Below are 22,735 nucleotides of genomic sequence, written 5' to 3'. Positions count from 1 at the left end.
AACCTTAAGTGTGTAGACCCTACGGGTTCGGGAGACATGCTGACATGACCGAGACGCCTCTCCGGTCAATAACCAACAGCGGGATCTGGATACCCATGTTGGATCCCACATGTTCCACGATGATCTCATCGGATGAACCATGATGTCGAGGATTCAATCAATCCCGTATACAATTCCCTTTGTCAATCCGTATGTTACTTGCCCGAGATTCGATCGTCGGTATCCCAATACCTTGTTCAATCTCGTTACCGGCAAGTCTCTTTACTCGTACCGCAATGCATGATCCCGTGACTAACGCCTTAGTCACAATGAGCTCATTATGATGATGCATTACCGAGTGGGCCCAGAGATACCTCTCCGTCATACGGAGTGACAAATCCCAGTCTCGATCCGTGCCAACCCAACAGACACTTTCGGAGATACCCGTAGTGCACCTTTATAGTCACCCAGTTACGTTGTGACGTTTGGCACACCCAAAGCACTCCTACGGTATCTGGGAGTTGCACGATCTCATGGTCTAAGGAAAAGATACTTGACATTGGAAAAGCTCTAGCAAACGAAACTACACGATCTTTTATGCTATGCTTAGGATTGGGTCTTGTCCATCACATCATTCTCCTAATGATGTGATCCCGTTATCAATGACATCCAATGTCCATAGTCAGGAAACCATGACTATCTGTTGATCAACGAGCCAGTCAACTAGAGGCTTACTAGGGACACGTTGTGGTCTATGTATTCACACATGTATTACGATTTCCGGATAACACAATTATAGCATGAACAATAGACAATTACCATGAACAAAGGAATATAATAATAACCATTTATTATTGCCTCTAGGGCATATTTCCAACACAGACTAGCTTCGAAGTTTCCAGAGCACTCACACGGCCATACTGTCCTTTGGTCAGATTACCACACATGATGTTCTTGGCAGTAGAATTCAGTTGAATGAACTTCTTGATATCAGCAGGGGTGACACCTTCACCGCCCTTCGGAACGCCGTTCTTGACGATATACCAGAGGTCGACGTCAATGGCTTCAAGATGCATACACATGTTATTCTTCCAGTAGGGGTAATCAGTGCCATCGAAGACAGGGCACGCAGCGGAGACTTTGATTATCCCTGCAGTCGACATAGCTAAAAACTCCAGGTGGTTAAACCGAATCACACAGAACAAGGGAGCACCTTGCTGTGATACCAATTGAAAGTGCTAGTTATCGACTAGAGGGGGGGGAGGTGAATAGGCTATCTTTATGAAAGTCTTCAAAACATGGGAGCTTTGAAGAGAAACGATAGAAATGAACCTATTGATATGCAGCGGAAGGTAGACTACACTAGACAAGCCATAGTTAAGTAAGCAATGAAGCGAAAGCACGAAGACTATAGGCAGCTAGGCAGTATAGATCAGAATGGAAGAAGGTATGAAGCCAAACAACAATAGTCGTCACACAGTGAAGTCAAAAAGACCAGGCAAGCATGCAAATGACTTCACGAAGACAAACTGTAAATAAGTGAGGGAGGAGATAGAACCAGTTGCTTGGTGAGGACTTGGATTTGTTGGACCAGTTCCAGTTGTTGTGACAACTGTACGTCTGGTTAGGGAGGCTGATATTCAACTCAGAAGACCGCGTCTTCACGTTATTCCCCTTGAGCTAAGGACACTTAGTCCTCGCCCAATCACTCTGGTAAGTCTTCAAGGTAGACTTCCAAACCTTCATAGACTCCGTTCACCGGGAATCCACAATGACTCTTGGATGCTCAGAACGCGACGCCTAACCGGCTGGAGGTTTCACAGTCCCCAAGTGTAACAAGTCTTCAGGTCACGCGGACAGAAAGACTTCAGTGATGCCTAACACTCTTTGGCTCTGGGTGTTTTGGGCTTTGTCCTCGCAAGGATCTTTCTCTCAAAGGCTTCGAGGTGGGTTGCTCTCAAACGACAAAAGCCGTGCACTAACTCTGAGCAGCCACTAATTTATGGTGTAGGGGGTGGGCTATTTATAGCCACTAGGAAATCCGACCTGATTTGTCCGAAATGACCCTGGGTCACTAAGGAACTGACACGTGTCCAACGGTCAAATATCAAACACACGCGGCAGCTTGACTTGGGCTACAAGTAAAGCTGACTCATCCAGCTCTGGATAAGATTTGCTCTCATTGTCTTCGCTCGAAGACATAGGATTTGGTTGAGCATCACTTCAGTCACTCTGACTTTGTTCACTTGGACCCCACTTAACAGTACGGTGGTTCCTATGACTCAACAAAGAAGAAAAGGAAACTACGAAACAGCTATGTCTTCGCACTTCATAGTCTTCAAATTAATGTCTTCTCGAGTCATAATCTTCGTTGTGGGTATCTTCACATATCACCATTATCTTCAATGTCTTCATACATTTTTAGGGGCCATCTCCGGTAGGTAAACCGAATCGATGAGGAACTACTACCTGTGTTATCCTGCAATTCTCACAAACACATTAGTCCCTCAATCAGGTTTGTCGTAAATACTTCAAAACCGACTAGGGGTGGCACTAGATGCACTTACAGATAGATGGCCTCAGTTTCTTCTATATTTTTCTATAAGCCGGTTGTTCCATTTCGATGCTTGGCTTTGCTTAGCATTGTTGAATAATAATAATATATAGTAAAAAAGCTTGGGCTCAACTGACGGATCATTCGCATGCGTTGACGGCCTCCCATGCCGTCCGATTAGATTTTGAACGAACGGCACAGAAGCAAGCGCTAACCATATTCTAGGTTTGCAACTTAGCCCCTGATGCACTCCTTAAGATCACAACAAGGTGCCAGTTGCAGACCAACCGAGCATGAGGGTGGGTTGCGGCAGCTGGATCCCGCAGTGGCAATGACCGACATAAAGCCCCGCGGCGACCCGACGAAGACATAAGTCTCAGCCGACATGCGGTGACGTCATGACCTGTGTTGCAATAACGAAGGCACTGCTCGGCTGCTCGATGCGTGAAATCTGACGGCTTGCCCCTCGGCCGATCTTTTAAAATCATCAGCCGGCAGACATGTAGCACGCATGTAATATATATGACTATGTGCATCAATCGATACTAGTGGGGAATTATCCACCTTTTTTTGAGAAGTTTCTTTGTCAATGTTGCCCAAAAAAGAATATCTTTACTAATGAGTGTTAGTTGTGGACGAGGATTTGGTGAACATTGTTCTACGCGCTCCTTTTATGAATAGTAATTTTTTAAAATAGAAAAATCCAAAAAATGACTACCTTTTTGTAGTATACATAGTCAACCGCTATACTAGCATATAAAGTTTCACGAAGAAATCACATATGTGATTATCTTGGCAAAATGATAAAGTCAAAGCAATATTAAAAAAACATTGCTTAGTAATAGTACTGTCCCAATTGTATTTTCTTCACTCAAAATACCATGAGTGTCAATATTTCACGAACTTCACATTTGAGTGGAATGGTCGTCTAAGTTTGATCGAAGCTTTTAACTTTTTTCTAGTATTGTTTTCAAATCATGTTCACCTTTGTATTTTTTGTGTTAGTTCTCCCATATCAAACTTACCAACCTCTGATGCAAGTTAATAGAATGTATATACATGATGCAAAATTTGTGCACAGGAAAGAATTTAGAAGTTGTCCACTGTGGACATTTTTGTTACGTCGTATGTTTACACAAAGTGTTTCCATTTATAATAAAATAAATATGGTTTCTATAGGTGTTTCAATCCTTGATTGATGCCAAGGCGGATTACTATTGTTTCAATAGGACGATGTGTCTTCGAATGATTTCATCAATTTTGAAGCTTTGAGGCTCCCCGTCTTCACCCGGAGTTGTGGACTCGGTGGTGCACATACATGAGCGTGTGTAAATCTCTACTCCTAATGTCTCAGTTTGTAGTCCGCGTTCCGGGTTTATTTTCGTCCCACCACTTTCGTCCGTTTTTTTTTTCGTCCGTTTTTTTTCGTCTAGTTTTTCTTTCATATCTCACCCCGCACGTAAAACTAACCTCAATCTCGCTCTGTTTCATCTCAGCCTCCAGACCCGAGAGGAGCCGCCGCCGCTGCCGAGAGGAGACGCCCCAGCCCTGAGAGGAGCCACCGCCGCCGAGAGGAGACGCCCCAGCCCCGAGAGGATCCGCCGCCGCCGCCGGGGAACGAGGTCGCCGCCGACTCCCTCGCCCGCGGCCATGATGACTGATCTGGCGTGGGCGCCGCGGATCACCCTCTGGTCCATGGCCTCGACCAGGTACAAATCCCTCCTCCACTTCTTCTGGTTTGGTTGTTTCCGCATCTTGATCTGATTCGGGCGTGTGTGCAGTTTGCTATGATCTGGCGACGGGGATGCAAGGAGAAGCTACTGCGGTTTCAAGGGGCCGTGAGGATGCCCACCATGAAGGCGTGTCTGGGATGATGGAGGTGATATCCAGGCCCTGGTGATATCGGCCAGGTCCCCGTTGCCGTCGACTGGCGGCGGCCACCGTGTCCTCTTCCATGGCGTCGGCGGGGCCTTCCCCTGCCAAGCGCAGCGGCTCCTTGGCTGGATCACCGTCGCACACCTCGCCGGCGTGGTCGGCAAGATCTGCATCTCGATCCTCGCCACTCTCCATCCTCTTGCAGGTAATAGGCTTTCCGCCCCCCTCTTTTATCTCCCGCGTTCTCGTGTGCACGGATTGTGAGCGTGAAGGAATATTTCTCTTCTATTTCATGGTGCTGCTGTGCTCCTTCTGCCTTCACACTGCACATATATAGATTCTTCAAAGGAATTGGATGCTGATAATATCAACTTAGTTCCCCGAATGTGATATATATATATTCTTCCCTCGCTTTGAATTGATTGCCCCAAACAATATATCTCTGGTTGACAGTCATGGCCTATTATTATTGTTGTTAATTTACAACACTCTGCGCTGTATTGTCCAATCATGGCCCAAACTTAAACCTTGGCTGTGGATTCATTGTATGTACCATATGCTGTTCATAGCTACAAAATTGCAATCTCCTGAAAATGTTCTTGAATACAGTAATTTTTTTGTCACATAACCCATATGCTGATGATAAAGTTTGTTGTATGAGCTTGTGGCATACTGATCCGACAGGTGGCAGGTATGCATTCAGATGTTGCAGCTCTAAGGAAGGGTAGTATATGGCACATGGCTTCGTGGGTTGTTCGATATTCGAAAGGCAATCTTGTCAAAATTGTACATCGATTTTCTTATTCCGCCATCAGCTTCTATTGATATGAGCGATACAAAAAGTTTAGCACTGAATTTTAGTATGTTAACTTGCAAGATTTCTCGGGACTATTTTTTTGTTATAGGTTTATAAATTTCGAAATATAGTTGCAGCTTCACGGAATGGACGGCCCAAATTATGTTAGTGTCTATATGTTTACTTGGTGGTGGTCTAGCGTGAGTGACACCTGCATCTGTAACTTACCCATTGGATGTTGTTCGAAATCACCTGACAACACAGGTGATGCTTTTCTTCCTTTTGTGATTTGTGAATAGCACTAAGCCAATCAATCAATCAATATAACTTCCAGTTAGAACTTAGAGCATCTTTACCTAGAGCTTTCATGCAATGCAGCTTTACAGACCAAAGGAACAGGTTTTAGTAAGCTAAACTTTCATGTCTATAAAATTCTGCAGAAAACCACCAGGTATTACAAGGGCATCTTTCACACGTTGTCTACAATTTGTAGAGAAGAGAGTGGTAGAGGATTGTATAAAGGCCTTTGGTCCACCTTATTGGTAAGCTGTATGCTTCTACTGAGAATTGTTTTTTAGTTGACTTCCCAGTAACTTTTATGAGTTACAGGGAGTTGGACCTGATATATCAATCAACGTTTATGTATATGAATCCCTGAGGTCTCATTGGCAAATGGAAAGTTGAATGTCAAACTGTGCGACCAATGATTTGCTATGGTACCTCCCTCTTCTCTCTTCTATGAACCCTATAACACACGTCTCAAATCTTAATTTCTTTAATCCTATTGCAGGTTAATTCCAGTTGGGTGTGTTAACCTACAGTAATCAATCAAGTCAACAAATATAACAATGATACTTTGTCTTCTGATTTTTGGTGGTGATTTTTTTTGTGACTGAACAAACAGGAGCTGAAGCATGTGTTCTTATTTTTTTATATGACTAGATGCATATGAACTGAAGCTCCATAATTTTCTTTTCAAGTCGACATTGGTGGCAACCAATACAATTAGCGTTATTTACAACCAATGAAGTCTTATAATTTTCTTTCTTAGAAATATACAATGACACTGACTATCATTTAGTAGCTCTACAGGCACTAGCCAAAAACAATAATATTTATTTATTTAACCACCAAATAGAACAATAGGTTATTCTGCATTATGGGTACACAAATCACAACACTATATTTCAGCTGTAGAAATCTGTGTGGATGCCTGCTGATATTTTAAGCCTACATATTGCCGATTTGGTTTGAGGAATGCTTGAAGCATAATTTACTCCCTAATGTGCAAATAGCAGTATCATTTTTTGTCAAGAAACTGAGAAGACGGAAGAGAGTTGGTGTTGTCAGTGTGGTGAGCCTATGCGGCAACCACAAGGCTGAAGTCTGCTTTGATCGTTGTTCAAGATTTGAGCCTTGGCTCCGGTTTTGATAGCTCTATATCAGTGAGTTTAGTACAGTAACTATTTTAAGTATCTTTACTGTGCATAGTTGCATACATTTTATTCATGGATTAGTCTTGGTAATATTAACATTTGAAAAGCAATTTTTGTGTGACCATTTTTTCATCTTAGTATCTCCATCTACCAGCAAAAGGCAACGTGCACAAACCTGTATTTAACATGCAACATGAGATAGTGTGCATCGAAACTATGCTTATGTTTGTGACATTCATGTGGCATCTCATGCAGATAGATTTTATTATCCATTTCTGTAGCATGCAATGTTTATTTTCTTCTTTTGGTCCATAATCCCTCCTCAAAGAAATATAAGAGTGTTTAGATCACTAAAGAAGTGATCTAAACGCTCTTATATTTCTTTACATAGGGAGTACATGTCATGATTGTTGGATACACATGCAGACTTTCAGCGAGTTTTTGTTCTCGGACTTGGGATCCACAGTCCAAAGTTGATTGGTGGATCAAGTGAACTTGGTGCATCTCCATTCAAGCTGGCGTACAATTACCAGCCTGCTTGTTTAGCGCAGTCTCCACAATCATACAAGCAAATGAGCATCTGTGGTGGCTTTGGGCGCGTGTTTGAGGCTGGTCCGGTATTTAGATCAGAAAAATCAAACACTCACAGGCATCTGTGTGAGTTTATTGGGTTGGATGCAGAAATGGAGATTAAGGAGCACTACTTTGAGGCAAGGAAGATTTGGAGGAAATAATTCTTTAGTTTTTCTATTGAAGCGATGCTGACCAAGTACTGATTTTTGTTTTCAGGTTTGTGATATCATAGATTGCTAATTGTAGCAATATTCAAACACCCAAATGAAAATTGTCAGAAGGAACTCGAGACAATAAATAGGCAGTATCCATTTGAACCTCTGAAGGTAAGACATTACTCCTTACTGTTTTGTGTTGTTATATGTGTGCTTTTGCTTAATTTACTGTCTCAACTTCTTCTAATTTATATACAGTACCTAGAGAAAACGTTGAAGCTAACGTACGAGGAAGGGATTACAATGCTCAAGGTACTAACATGTACTTTTATGTATGTCTATGATATCATTATTGTGGCATTGTATACAATATGCTCTTTTTTGTTGTTCTCACAGTATGATCGATACTAGAACTTAATAGCCCAATTATATTGCATGAAAGGCCTTTGTTGGAAATGATAAAACAGCTAGACAGTGAAATGCCGACCAGCCCCATGTCACTCCATCCCCATGGGCGACCCTAAGCCCGGCGACCCCCACCCTCCTCCCCTCATCGTCGCCGAGCGGGCGGCGGCGGGGACGGTTCCTTTTCTCCGCGGTTGTGTCCTCCATGAGTTGGGGAGCTCATGGGGCGGGCTGCAAGCGGAGGGCGACGACCAGCGCGGTGTCGTGCCTCTTGCGTCGGCGGATGTGGTGAGGTGGGTGGCCTAGGAGGCGTGGGCGACTCGGTTGCTGGGGCAGCTGCCCGGGAGCGGGCTCGAAGGCTCAGATCATGGCGGTCCCGATCTGTCCGCTCCGGCCATGGGGCTGGCCGTTGGATACTGTGACATGGGCATGGTTGGGCTGCGTCCGGGCCGTGCTTACTGCGTGAGCTTTGGCTTTCGTGGTGTATCTGAGGCTCGGTTGTGTTGTGTTGTGCGTTGGTGTTGACTCACCTCCATGTTGATCGTGCGGATCGATCGAAGGGCTCTCGGAACTGGTGGTCATGGTTTGCTGCTGCCCGTATAGCGTGGTCTTGGCTTGCTTTCGATCGGCGGTGGCTGAGTTCCTTCCTCGGGGCTGGGTTAGGTCGAGGGGCTTAGGGCGAAAGTCTTGGTTCGATAGGCGTTGAAGGATACCAGCGACCATGGCGTTGTAGCTCCCTCCTCTTTGGAGTTGTCATCGATGAGTTCCTCCTCTTCACTAGACCATGGCTTGCTGGTTTTAAGGGTTGTCGTGGGGGTTGTTGGTGTGGGCGGCCATCTCCTGAGGTCTGCCAGCTGTTGTGGGTCACTCTGGGCGAAATCTTAAGTCTTCGAAGGGGGTTGATGACCACGACTTACTTTGTCCGTGTCAACAAACAATTCGAAATACCTCGACTTTTTCAGAACAGGTCCGAGTCAAATAGCAATGATTCGAAGCACTTCTTTTTACATTACACTATTTCAGAAACCTAATGACTCGATTGTATGGATATGGAAAATACAGGATTTCCGATCCTAGCGGGAAAAGGAGGGAAATGGCGGCGCCCTTGGGCGTCGTTATCCTTCTTGAAGGCATCTCGGAAGAGTTCATCCACTCATCTCTGGGGTGTGGGCAAGTTGGTGGTATAGTTTCGAGTTGGCTGATGTCGGAATTGTTGTTTCTTTTTTGTTTCTCTTCTTTTTTCGGGGCTTTGCACAATTTTCCCTTTTAAATCACGTGGTTTTCGGCCTTGTTTTCCTCATAAACAGGTGTTGGAAATATGCCCTAGAGGCAATAATAAATTGGTTATTATTATATTTCCTTGTTCATGATAATCGTTTATTATCTATGCTAAAATTGTATTGATAGGAAACTCAGATACATGTGTGGATACATAGACAACACCATGTCCCTAGTAAGCCTCTAGTTGACTAGCTCGTTGATCAATAGATGGTTACGGTTTCCTGACCATGGACATTGGATGTCGTTGATAACGAGATCACATCATTAGGAGAATGATGTGATGGACAAGACCCAATCCTAAGCCTAGCACAAGATCGTGTAGTTCGTTTTCTCAGAGCTTTTCTAATGTCAAGTATCATTTCCTTAGACCATGAGATTGTGCAACTCCCGGATACCGTAGGAATGCTTTGGGTGTACCAAACGTCACATAGTAACTGGGTGGCTATAAAGGTGCACTACAGGTATCTCCGAAAGTGTCTGTTGGGTTGGCACGAATCGAGACTGGGATTTGTCACTCCGTATGACGGAGAGGTATCTCTGGGCCCACTCGGTAATGCATCATCATAATGAGCTCATTGTGACTAAGGCGTTAGTCACGGGATCATGCATTGCGGTACGAGTAAAGAGACTTGCCGGTAACGAGATTGAACAAGGTATTGGGATACCGACGATCGAATCTCGGGCAAGTAACATACGGATTGACAAAGGGAATTGTATACGGGATTGATTGAATCCTCGACATCATGGTTCATCCGATGAGATCATCGTGGAACATGTGGGATCCAACATGGGTATCCAGATCCCGCTGTTGGTTATTGACCGGAGAGGCGTCTCGGTCATGTCAGCATGTCTCCCGAACCCGTAGGGTCTACACACTTAAGGTTCGGTGACGCTAGGGTTGTAGAGATATGAGTATGCGGAAACCCGAAAGTTGTTCGGAGTCCCGGATGAGATCCCGGACGTCACGAGGAGTTCCGGAATGGTCCGGAGGTGAAGAATTATATATAGGAAGTCAAGTTTCGGCCACCGGGAAAGTTTCAGGGGTCACCGATATTGTACCGGGACCACCGGAAGGGTCCCGGGGGTCCACCGGGTGGGGCCACCTATCCCGGAGGGCCCCATGGGCTGAAGTGGGAAGGGAACCAGCCCCTAGTGGGCTGGGGCGCCCCCAATGGGCCTCCCCCCTGCGCCTAGGGTTGGAAACCCTAGGGTGGGGGGGCGCCCCACTTGCCTTGGGGGGCAAGTCTCCCCCCTTGGCCGCCCCCCCCCATCTAGATGGGACTTGGCCGGCGCCCCCCCCCTCCCAGGGGGCCTATATAAAGGGGGGAGGGCAGCAATAGAACAGCCTTGGGCCCACTCGGTAGGACATCATCATAATGTGCACATTGTGACCAAGGAGTTGATCACGGGATGATGTGAGTTACGGAACGAGTAAAGAGACTTGCCGGTAACGAGATTGAACAAGGTATCGGGATACCGACGATCGAATCTCGGGCAAGTAACATACCGATAGACAAAGGGAATTGTATACGGGATTGATTGAATCCTCAACATCGTGGTTCATCCGATGAGATCATCGAGGAGCATGTGGGAGCCAACATGGGTATCCAGATCCCGCTGTTGGTTATTGACCGGAGAGTCGTCTCGGTCATGTCTGCCTGTCTCCCGAACCCGTAGGGTCTACACACTTAAGGTTCGGTGACGCTAGGGTTATAGAGATATTAGTATGCGGTAACCCGAAAGTTGTTCGGAGTCCCGGATGAGATCCCGGATGTCACGAGGAGTTCCGGAATGGTCCGGAGGTAAAGATTTATATATGGGAAGTCTTATTTTGGTCGCCGGAAAAGTTTCGCACTTTATCGGTATTGTACCGGGAGTGCCGAAAGGGGTCCGGGGGTCCACCAGCCCCGGGGGGGGGGGCACATGGGCTATGGGGGGTGCGCCTTGGCCTATATGGGCCAAGGGAACCAGCCCCAAGAGGCCCATGCGCCAAGAGATAAGATAAAGGGAGAGTCCTAAAGGGGGAAGGCACCTCCGAGGTGCCTTGGGGAGGATGGACTCCTCCCTGGCCGCACCCTTCCTTGGAGGAAGGGCCAAGGCTGCCCCCCTCTCCCTTGGCCGTATATATAGTGGGGGGGGGAGGGAGGGCAGCAGCAATCCAAGCCCTGGCGCCTCCCTCTCCCTCCCGTGACACCTCTTCCTCCCCGCTTGCGCTTGGCGAAGCCCTGCCGGGATCCCGCTACTTCCACCACCACGCCGTCGTGCTACTGGATCTCCATCAACCTCTCCTCCCCCCTTGCTGGATCAAGAAGGAGGAGACGTCGCTGCTCCGCACGTGTGTTGAACGCGGAGGTGCCGTCCGTTCGGCGCTAGGATCATCGGTGATTTGGATCACGACGAGTACGACTCCATCAACCCCGTTCTCTTGAACGCTTCCGCTCGCGATCTACAAGGGTATGTAGATGCACTCCCCTTCCCCTCGTTGCTAGATTACTCCATAGATTGATCTTGGTGATGCGTAATTTTTTTTGAATTTCTGCTACGTTCCCCGACAGTGGCATCATGAGCTAGGTCTATGCGTAGTTTCTATGCACGAGTAGAACACAAAGCAGTTGTGGGCGTAGATGTTGCCAATTCTTCTTGCCGCTACTAGTCTTATCTTGTTTCGGCGGCATTGTGGGATGAAGCGGCCCGGACCGACCTTACACGTACGCTTACGTGAGACAGATTCCACCGACTGACATGCACTAGTTGCATAAGGTGGCTAGCGGGTGTCTGTCTCTCCCACTTTAGTCGGAACGGATTCGATGAAAAGGGTCCTTATGAAGGGTAAATAAAAATTGGCATATCACGTTGTGGTTTTACGTAGGTAAGAAACGTTCTTGCTAGAAACCTATACAAGCCACGTAAAAACTTGCAACAACAATTAGAGGACGTCTAACTTGTTTTTGCAGCATGTGCTATGTGATGTGATATGGCCAGAAGATGTGATGAATGATATATGTGATGTATGAGATTGATCATATTCTTGTAATAGGAATCACGACTTGCATGTCGATGAGTATGACAACCGGCAGGAGCCACAGGAGTTGTCCTTATTTTTTGTATGACCTGCGTGTCATTGAATAACGTCATGTAAATTACTTTACTTTATGGCTAAGCGCGTTAGCCATAGAAGTAGAAGTAATCGTTGGCGTGACAACTTCATGAAGACACAATGATGGAGATCATGATGATGGAGATCATGGTGTCATGCCGGTGACAAAGATGATCATGGTGCCCCGAAGATGGAGATCAAAGGAGCAAAATGATATTGGCCATATCATGTCACTATTTGATTGCATGTGATGTTTATCATGTTATGCATCTTATTTGCTTAGAACGACGGTAGTAAGTAAGATGATCCCTCACTAAAATTTCAAGAGACGTGTTCCCCCTAACTGTGCACCGTTGCGAAGGTTCGTTGTTTCGAAGCACCACGTGATGATCGGGTGTGATAGATTCTAACGTTCGAATACAACGGGTGTTGACGAGCCTAGCATGTACAGACATGGCCTCGGAACACATGCAAAACACTTAGGTTGACTTGACGAGCCTAGCATGTACAGACATGGCCTCAGAACACAAGAGATCGAAAGGTCGAACATGAGTCGTATAGCAGATACGATCAATATGGAGATGTTCACCGATGATGACTAGTCCGTCTCACGTGATGATCGGACACGGCCTAGTTTGACTCGGATCATGTATCACTTAGATGACTAAAGGGATGTCTATCTGAGTGGGAGTTCATTAAATAATCAGATGAACTTCATTATCATGAACATAGTCAAAAGGTCTTTACAAATTATGTCATACGCTTTAGTTCTACTATTTAATATATATTCCTAGAGAAAATTTAGTTGAAAGTTGATAGTAGCAATTATGCGGACTGGGTCCGTAAACTGAGGATTGTCCTCATTGCTGCACAGAAGGCTTATGTCCTTAATGCACCGCTCGGTGTGCTGAACCTCAGCGTCGTCTGTAGATGTTGCGGAACATCTGACATACATGTTTTGATAACTACGTGATAGTTCAGTGCGTATTGCTAACTGTTTAGAATTGTGGCACCAAAGACGGTTTTGAAACGTCGCAGAACATATGAGATGTTCCGAAGACTGAAATTGGGATTTCAGACTAGTGCCCACGTCAAGAGGTATGAGACCTCTGACAAGTTTCTTAAGCCTGCAGACTAAGGGAGAAAAGCTCAATCGTTGAGCATGTGCTCAGATTGTCTGAGTACCACAATCGCTTGAATCGAGTGGGAGTTAATCTCCCAGATGAGATAGTGATGGTTCTCTATAGTCACTGCCACCAAGCTAGTAGAGCTTTGTGATGAACTATAACATATCAGGGATAGATGATCCTTGAGCTATTCGCGATGTTTGACACCGCGAAAGTAGAAATCAAGAAGGAGCATCAATTGTTGATGGTTAGTAAAAACCACTAGTTTCTAGAAGGGCAAGGGCAAAAGGGACACTTCATGAAACAGCAAATCATTTGCTGCTCTAGTGAAGAATCCCAAGGTTGAACCCAAACCCGAGACTAAGTGCTTCTGTAATGAGAGGAACAGTCACTGAAGCAGTACTACCCTAGATACTTGGTAGATGAGAAGGCAGGGAAGGTCGACAGAAGTATATTGGATATACATTATATGAATGTGTACTTTACTAGTACTCCTAGCAGCACCAGGGTATTAGATACCAGTTCGGTTGCTAAGTGTTAGTAACTCGAAATAAAAGCTGCGGAATAAACGGAGACTAGCTAAAGGTGAGATGACGATATGTGTTGGAAGTGTTTCCAAGGTTGATGTGATCAAGCATCGCATGCTCCCTCTACCATCGAGACTTGGTGTTTGCGTTAAGCATGATCGGATTATGTTTATCGCAATACGGTTATTCATTTGAGCAGAATAATGGTTACTCTGTTTATTTGAATAATACCTTCAATGGTCTTGCACCTAAAATGAATCTCGATCGTAGTGATACACATGTTCATGCCAAAAGATATAAGATAGTAATGATAGTACCACATACTTGTGGCACTGCCACTTGAGTCATATTGGTATAGAACGCATGAAGAAGCTCCATGTAGATGGATCTTTGGACTCACTCGTTTTTGAAAAGATTGAGACATGCGAACCATGTCTATTGGTATATATGCATGAAGAAACTCCATGCAGATGGATCGTTTGGACTCACTTGATTTTGAATCACTTGAGACATGCAAATCATACCACATGGGCAAGATGACTGAAAGGCCTCGTTTTCAGTAAGATGGAACAAGAGAGCAAATTATTGGAAGTAATACATTTTGATGTATGCAGTCCAATGAGTGCTGAGGCATGCAGTGGATATCGTTATGTTCTTACTTCACAGATGATTTGAGTAGATGCTGAGTGTATTTACTTGATGAAACACAAGTCTGAATTATTGAAAGGTTCAAGTAATTTCAGAGTGAAGTTGAAGATCGTCGTGACAAGGGGATAAAATGTCTGTGATATGATCATAGAGATGAGTATCTGAGTTACGAGTTTGGCACACAATTAAGACATTGTGGAAAGTGTTTCACAATTAATACCGCCTGGAACACCATAGTGTGATGGTGTGTCCGGACATCATAGCTGCGCCCTATTGGATATGGTGCATATCATGATGTCTCTTATCGAATTACCACTATCGTTTATGGGTTAGGCATTAGAGACAACCGCATTCATTTTAAAAGGGGCACCACGCAATTCCGTTGAGACGACACCGTTTAGAGAAACCTAAGTTGTCGTTTCTTAAAAGTTTGGGGCTGCGATGCTTATGTGAAAAAGTTTCAGGCTGATAAGCTCGAACCCAAAGCGGATAAATGCATCTTCATAGAAAACCCAAAACAGTTGGGTATACCTCCTATTTCAGATCTGGAAGCAAAAGTAATTGCTTCTAGAAACGGGTCCTTTCTCGAGGAAAAGTTTCTCTCCAAAGAATTGAGTGGGAGGATGGTGGAGACTTGACAAGGTTATTGAACCGTCACTTCAACTAGTGTGTAGCAGGGCACAGGAAGTTGTTCCTGTGGCACCTACACCAATTGAAGTGGAAGCTTATGATAGTGATCATGAAACTTTGGATCAAGTCACTACCAAACCTCGTAGGTCGACAAGGATATGTACTACTCCCGAGTGGTACGGTAATCCTGTCTTAGATATCATGTTGTTAGACAATACTGAACCTACGAGCTATGGAGAAGCGATGGTGGGCCCATATTCCGACAAATGGTTAGAAGCCATGAAATCCGAGATAGGATCCATGTATCAGAACAAAGCATGGACTTTGGTGAACTTGCCCGATGATCGGCAAGCCATTGAGATAAATGGATCTTTAAGAAGAAGACGGACATGGACGGTAATGTTACCGTCTATGAAGCTCGACTTGTGGCAAAGAGTACTTTCACAAGTTCAAGGAGTTGACTACGATGAGATTTTCTCATCTGTAGCGATGCTTAAGTCCGTCGGAATCATGTTAGCATTAGCTGCATTTGTGAAATCTGGCAAATGGATGTCAAAACAAGTTTCCTTACCAGTTTTCGTAAGGAAAGGTTGTATGTGATACAATCAGAAAGGTTTTGTTGATCCTAAGGATGCTAAAAGGTATGCTAGCTCCAGCGATCCTTCCATGGACTAGAGCAAGCATCTCGGAGTCAGAATATACGCTTTGATGGAGTGATCAAAGTTTTTGGGTTTATACAAAGTTTGTTAGAAACTTATATTTACAATAAAGTGAGTGGGAGCGCTACAACATTTCTGATAAGTATATGTGAATGACATATTGTTGATCCGAAATGATGTAAAATTTCTGGAAAGCATAAAGGGTTGTTTGAAAGGAGTTTTTCAAAGGAAGACCTGGATAAAGCTGCTTACATATTGGGCATCAAGATCTATAGAGATAGATCAAGACGCCTGATGATACTTTCAAAGAACGCACACCTTGACATGATTTTGAAAGAGTTCAAAATAGATCAGCAAAGAAGGAGTTCTTGGCTGTGTTACAAGGTGTAAGTATTGAGTAAGACTCAAGACCTGACCACAGCAGAAGAGAGAGAAAGGACGAAGGTCGTCCCCTATGCTTTAGACGTAGGCTCTACAGTATGCTATGCTGTGTACCGCACATGAAGTGTGCCTTGCCATGAGTTGGTCAAGGGGTACAATAGTGATCCGGGAATGGATCACATGACAGCGGTCGAACTTATCCTTAGTATCTAGTGGACTAAGGAATTTTCTCGATTATGGAGGTGAAAAGGAGTTCGTCGTAAAGGGTTACGTCGATGCAAACTTTGACACTAATCCGGATGACTCTGAGTAGTAGACCGGATTCGTATAGTAGAGCAGTTATTTGAAATGGCTCCAAGTAGCGCGTGGTAGCATCCACAAGATGACATAGATATTCGTAAAGCACATACGGATCTGAAAGGTTCAGACCTGTTGACTAATAACCTCTCTCACAAGCATAACATGATCAAACCAGAACTCATTGAGTGTTAATCACATAGTGATGTGAACTAGATTGTTGACTCTAGTAAACTCTTTGGATGTTGGTCACATGGAGATGTGACCTGTGAGTGTTAATCACATGGTGATGTGAACTAGATTATTGACTCTAGTGCAAGTGGGAGACTGTTGGAAATAGCCCTAGAGGAAATAATAAATTGGTTATTATTATATTTCCTTGTTCATGATAATCGTTTATTATCCATGCTAAAATTGTATTGATAGGAAACTCAGATACATGTGTGGATACATAGACAACACCATGTCCCTAGTAAGCCTCTAGTTGACTAGCTCGTTGATCAATAGATGGTTACGGTTTCCTGACCATGGACATTGGATGTCGTTGATAACGAGATCACATCATTAGGAGAATGATGTGATGGACAAGACCCAATCCTAAGCCTAGCACAAGATCGTGTAGTTCGTTTGCTCAGAGCTTTTCTAATGTCAAGTATCATTTCCTTAGACCATGAGATTGTGCAACTCCCGGATACCGTAGGAATGCTTTGGGTGTACCAAACGTCACAACGTAACTGGGTGGCTATAAAGGTGCACTACAGGTATCTCCGAAAGTGTCTGTTGGGTTGGCACGAATCGAGACTGGGATTTGACACTCCGTGTAAACGGAGAGGTATATCTGGGCCCACTCGGTAGGACATCATCATAATATGCACAATGTGACCAAGGAGTTGATCACGGGATGATGTGAGTTACGGAACGAGTAAAGAGACTTGCCGGTAACGAGATTGAACAAGGTATCGGGATACCGACGATCGAATCTTGGGCAAGTAACATACCGATAGACAAAGGGAATTGTATACGGGATTGATTGAATCCTCAACATCGTCGTTCATCCGATGAGATCATCAAGGAGCATGTGGGAGCCAACATGGGTATCCAGATCCCGCTGTTGGTTATTGACCGGAGAGTCGTCTCGGTCATGTCTGCCTGTCTCCCGAACCCGTAGGGTCTACACACTTAAGGTTCGGTGACGCTAGGGTTATAGAGATATTAGTATGCGGTAACCCGAAAGTTGTTCGGAGTCCCGGATGAGATCCCGGATGTCACGAGGAGTTCCGGAATGGTCCGGAGGTAAAGATTTATATATGGGAAGTCTTATTTTGGTCGCCGGAAAAGTTTCGCACTTTATCGGTATTGTACCGGGAGTGCCGAAAGGGGTCCGGGGGTCCACCAAGGGGTCCACCAGCCCCGGGGGGGGCCACATGGGCTATGGGGGGTGCGCCTTGGCCTATATGGGCCAAGGGAACCAGCCCCAAGAGGCCCATGCGCCAAGAGATAAGATAAAGGGAGAGTCCTAAAGGGGGAAGGCACCTCCGAGGTGCCTTGGGGAGGATGGACTCCTCCCTGGCCGCACCCTTCCTTGGAGGAAGGGCCAAGGCTGCCCCCCCTCTCCCTTGGCCGTATATATAGTGGGGGGGAGGGAGGGCAGCAGCAATCCAAGCCCTGGCGCCTCCCTCTCCCTCCCGTGACACCTCTTCCTCCCCGCTTGCGCTTGGCGAAGCCCTGCCGGGATCCCGCTACTTCCACCACCACGCCGTCGTGCTACTGGATCTCCATCAACCTCTCCTCCCCCCTTGCTGGATCAAGAAGGAGGAGACGTCGCTGCTCCGTACGTGTGTTGAACGCGGAGGTGCCGTCCGTTCGGCGCTAGGATCATCGGTGATTTGGATCACGACGAGTACGACTCCATCAACCCCGTTCTCTTGAACGCTTCCGCTCGCGATCTACAAGGGTATGTAGATGCACTCCCCTTCCCCTCGTTGCTAGATTACTCCATAGATTGATCTTGGTGATGCGTAAAAAAATTTAAATTTCTGCTACGTTCCCCAACAACAGGGCCATTCTGTAATTTTATTTTCCTGTCTTAATGAATTGGGCAAAGCTCCTGCCTTTCTCCTAAAAAAGGCCTTTGTTGGGTAGACAATACATCTACATATAACAACTATGCAGACTACAAATGTTTTCCCCATTCCTTCCCAAATTAGAAAAGGTATAATTAAGTTCAATGACATGTGGGTTTACCAAGGTAACCAATCAAGCTAAACTGGATTAGCATTTTTTTTCTACGCCCTCCGTCGTAAAATATAAGGGCGTTTTTGACACTATACTAGAGTAAAAAACACTCTTATATTATGGGACGGAGGGAGTAACTTCTATGAATGCCACACAAATTGTAATGGTAATTTCTATACATGTGTGTGATTTTGCAGCATACCAATGAAGCCTTAAAAATAACTTGGATTGGTAAAAAGTAAAATTAGACGGTGGGAGCTGTGTGAGTATGCAAGTTGTACCTTGTCGGTTTTGATGACAAGAAGTCTCTCTATGAGGGCATCCATAGCTTGATGATTTTGCACCTCTAAGATTGCCTTTAATGATTTTCTGTTTGCCTTTATATATTGCAGGTTTCATTCTGGAATCCTCTAGGCAGGGTGCTTGCAATCCCCTACATCTCGGCTGCAACAAAAAAGACCCAACGAGGCTGTTGTTTCAAGCTCAGACCCTCTTCATTGCACGCGGTGCTAGAAGGAGAACTGGGTTGTGGTGGTGTTGCTGGTCGTTTTCCTTTTTACTTTTGCACTTTGGCCGTCATAAACGACACATGCTTGCTCCCCGGATGGATCTCTTTCTCTCCCTGGATCTTTTAAACAGGTGTTGTGATTAAAATTGTGATAAATCAGTGTTCATCACTATTCTTTTTGGACTTGAATATATCTATGTCTAAATTACACATAATGCGTAGGAGAAAATTACTATAGTTGGACTTTCATGTCTTTCTTGAATCCATGGCAAAGCATAGTCACCTTAGTACTATGTTGCTTTGCACATGTCTTCTCATGGCCTTATTGAAGATCTTGTTTCCATGGCTTTAAACACAAGATGATATTTTTGTAGCATATTTCATATACGTTTTCCTCCTATAAGGCTATAATTTCAAATTCAAGCCCACCCAACACACAAAGTTTCTATCTTCTTATTTTCTATACAAGTAGTAGCTGGCGCAGCGGTGGTGTTGATGAACGACACCCAATGCAGAGGCGGCAGTTACCATAGGGAAGAGGTCAAGAACATCTAGCTCTTGTGGTGTTCCTCATTGTTGTCATCGCCATCAACAGCAACAATGACGACCGGCTCATGAGACGGCTACTAGAGAGGGAGCGAGGAAGGGGGAGACAGATCTTTCAGGTACAATGGTACGACAACCATGTTTTGAAATATCAATGAGATTTGGTGCCAAGTCAGCATCGTGTTTTATCCAATCTATTAAACACCATAAGTTTCATGTCGAATGTGTTGTAGAAATATGTTCTTCCATAAATATGGTTTTAGTCCTTCATATTTTAGTATCGTTGTAAATTTATCCATTCACATATCACTCTGAGAAACATTTTTAATTGGGGGAAGGAAGAATGGAAGAAAAGAAGAGTGCTTTGACGTAAACAAAAGAAGTCGTCAATATAGCCCGTTGCAACACACGGGCATTCTACTAGGAGATGCAAGTGAAGTGGAATAATGAAAATACATTGCATCAAGTACATTTTTCGATTGTTACTGTAATTTTTTTCTATACATGTGAAATTGGAAGTGCATTATGCTTATGTATGCAATCAAAAAAGAAATTAAAAGGCCCGTGGCAACGCATGGGCATTGTACTAGGGAAATAAGACGAATAGACATGCAGACTAAGCTCCATATCCAAGGGATTTTGGTAGTACATGCCATGTTTATGCTCACTGTTGAATAGTCTGTATATAACTATTTATGCAATACTTGGACCATAGGAGCAATTCATTCTGTATATTTTGCTGAGGATTGTGCCTTGCAGTCAATTTATAGAAGGGTAAGATGTATCGCAATATCTTTGACTTGCATTCTCTGTGATGTCATGTAAGAAAATAGAATATATACTCTTTGAATTATCTTTTCTTTTTTTCGATGTCTCTATCTTACTTCTATAATCCAATTGGCATTCGCTAGAGTTTCTGTTGATGAAACATTTGTTTTGTGATGTGAGGAGGTTCTGTTTGTGACTTTGCAATCAATATTCTTAGATACGGTTCGTAGATCATGATATCTGCACAATCTCAATCTACTTCCTGTGAACATATATTGTATTAATGGGTTGTGTCAGGGTTATTTTATCAACTACTGGGTTGTTGATCTACATTACGGTTTAATTCTTACACGAATTAATGTTGACTCGATTCTCTGTAGTAGGTTGAGAGGCTTCTCCTCTCATGATTTACTCTGATTAGTTTGCCTGGCTCCATGCTCCTCATGATTTCTTTGAATTTTTCTATAGGAGCTCGGTCAAAAACCACCTAAGGAAAATATGTCGTTCTTCTCTACAAGGGTTGCATGTGGAATTTGAGGAGAATCTGTGCACCAGCATCCGACTCCTTGATGTTGCTCTGATCATATTGTGTAAATATATTTCTAATAAAGCAATCGCCCGATGGTGTACATGTTGTAAATAACAAGATGTAATCATCAAGTGTGAGAGATGGCAACATCATGATGGGATGGTATGTACTGTTGTGCTCATCAATAGAGTTAGATCACTTTTCTGTCTGAGAGTTGATTTTTTTGTGCGTTAGATGGATTGACAAGTACCAAAGATTGATGCCAAGCAGAACTAAAACCTGTCCATGGATTACCTTCGGTCCCGCATTCCAATCAATAACATTGGGCCGAGCGAGCGCGCGGGTGGCGCAAGAGGCAATGGGCAGCCGGTGGAGACTGAGTGGTGAGCGGCGGTAGCGAGGTCGAGCGGTTGGCACCAGCGGCGAGTAGGCAATTACCGTGACGGGCGAGCGGACGGGGCGTGTAGGTGTCACGATTGCATCACAATTGGAATAAAGTAAACAATGCATACGTGTGGCTATTGACTGATTTTGTGTGTTGTGTGCTTGTGTTAACAGCCAGCCGAATCAATCAGCCAAGGGCCATTATGTACGTGAGTGTGTTAATAGTGGGTATATCTGAAGATTATTTCTCAACTTGGCATGTGGGGAGAGACTAAAAAGACGATGCCATGGTAGCATGGCAGACCTGGCAAGTGCCACGAACATCATGATATTCTTCCTTTTCTTAATTCCTTGATTTGAAAATTAATTTGCTCTGCGTGTATAGGAACATAGCAGTCGGGCAAACGACACTTTGGCATCTTGATCTATTAAGGGAATTTTTTTTTACTTTAGAAAATGTGGGTTCGGATTGGTCTGTTGAGTTATGGCTGGCTGACCGGAATAATTTTTCTATTTAAAAAATGTAGCAAATAGCATTTCATTAGAGATTGGTCCGTTGAGTTATGGCTGGCTGATCGGAATAATTTTCCTATTTAAAAATGTAGCAAATAGCATTTCATTAGAGATGGCTTTGCAGCAAATTGCAAATCACGCAAACCAAGCCATCGTCGCCTCGTCGCTCTCGCCGGGAGCGACAACAACCGCCGGTCTCTTCTTCGCCTTCTTAGCCGGCATCTCCTCCATCTGGATGCCCTGCGGCACGAGCCACTCCGCCACCGCCTGGGACTCGACCTCCAGGAAGTTTAGATCCGTCTTCGGCCGTCCGGCACGCCACACCGCCACGTCGTAGGCACGAGAAGCCTCATCGGCGGTGGGATACGTGCCGAGCCACCAACGCTGCCCGGCATTGGAGAACTCCAGTCCGAAGGTCCCGGAGGGCTTCGCCCTCATGCCGAAGAAACCGGACTTTCCCTTCGGCGTCTTCTTCGGCGCCATCGGGGAGCGGGCGGCGGCCGAGCGGGGAGCGGGGCGGCGACGTGCGGCGCGGGGCGGAGGCGGACGGAGCGGGGCGGCGGCGTGCGGCGCGGGGCGGAAGCGGACGGAGCGGGGCGGCGGACGGACCGGAGAGGAGGCGAACGGAGCAGGGCCGAAGAGAGGCGGACGGAGCGGGGCCGGGTGGAGGATGGACCGGAGGCGGAGGCGGCCGGAGAGGAGGCGGAGGCGGCCGGAGAGGAGGCGGGCGGGGTCGGGGCGGCCGGAGCGGAGGCGAACGCGATGGGGCAGCGCAGCGGCAGGCGGCGGCCTAGGCGGGGTGGAATCAGTGGTGGGGATCTGGATCTACGAC

At 45.3% G+C, this 22,735-nt stretch overlaps 1 long non-coding RNA gene across 2 annotated transcripts; it reads left to right on the top strand.

Annotated features, from left to right (window-relative positions):
• The first annotated feature begins 4,001 nt into the window (after window positions 1-4,001).
• Window positions 4,002-9,128, top strand: LOC109768686 (uncharacterized). 2 transcript variants are annotated; one of them, XR_012187206.1, is made up of 9 exons: window positions 4,002-4,242; window positions 4,315-5,468; window positions 5,645-5,746; window positions 5,814-5,920; window positions 5,995-6,649; window positions 7,067-7,350; window positions 7,430-7,539; window positions 7,627-7,680; window positions 8,836-9,128. It is a non-coding gene; the product is annotated as an uncharacterized lncRNA (long non-coding RNA). The 2 variants fall into 2 exon arrangements; XR_012187207.1 differs by having other exon boundaries at window positions 4,006-4,242; window positions 4,315-4,613.
• Window positions 9,129-22,735: the final 13,607 nt, after the last annotated feature.

The sequence above is a fragment of the Aegilops tauschii genome, chromosome 6 (assembly GCF_002575655.3).
Source record: "Aegilops tauschii subsp. strangulata cultivar AL8/78 chromosome 6, Aet v6.0, whole genome shotgun sequence".
In the NCBI taxonomy this organism is placed as follows: Eukaryota; Viridiplantae; Streptophyta; class Magnoliopsida; order Poales; family Poaceae; genus Aegilops; species Aegilops tauschii.
Note: the sequence above shows the minus strand (reverse complement) of the source record. Positions and strands in the feature narration are given on the sequence as shown.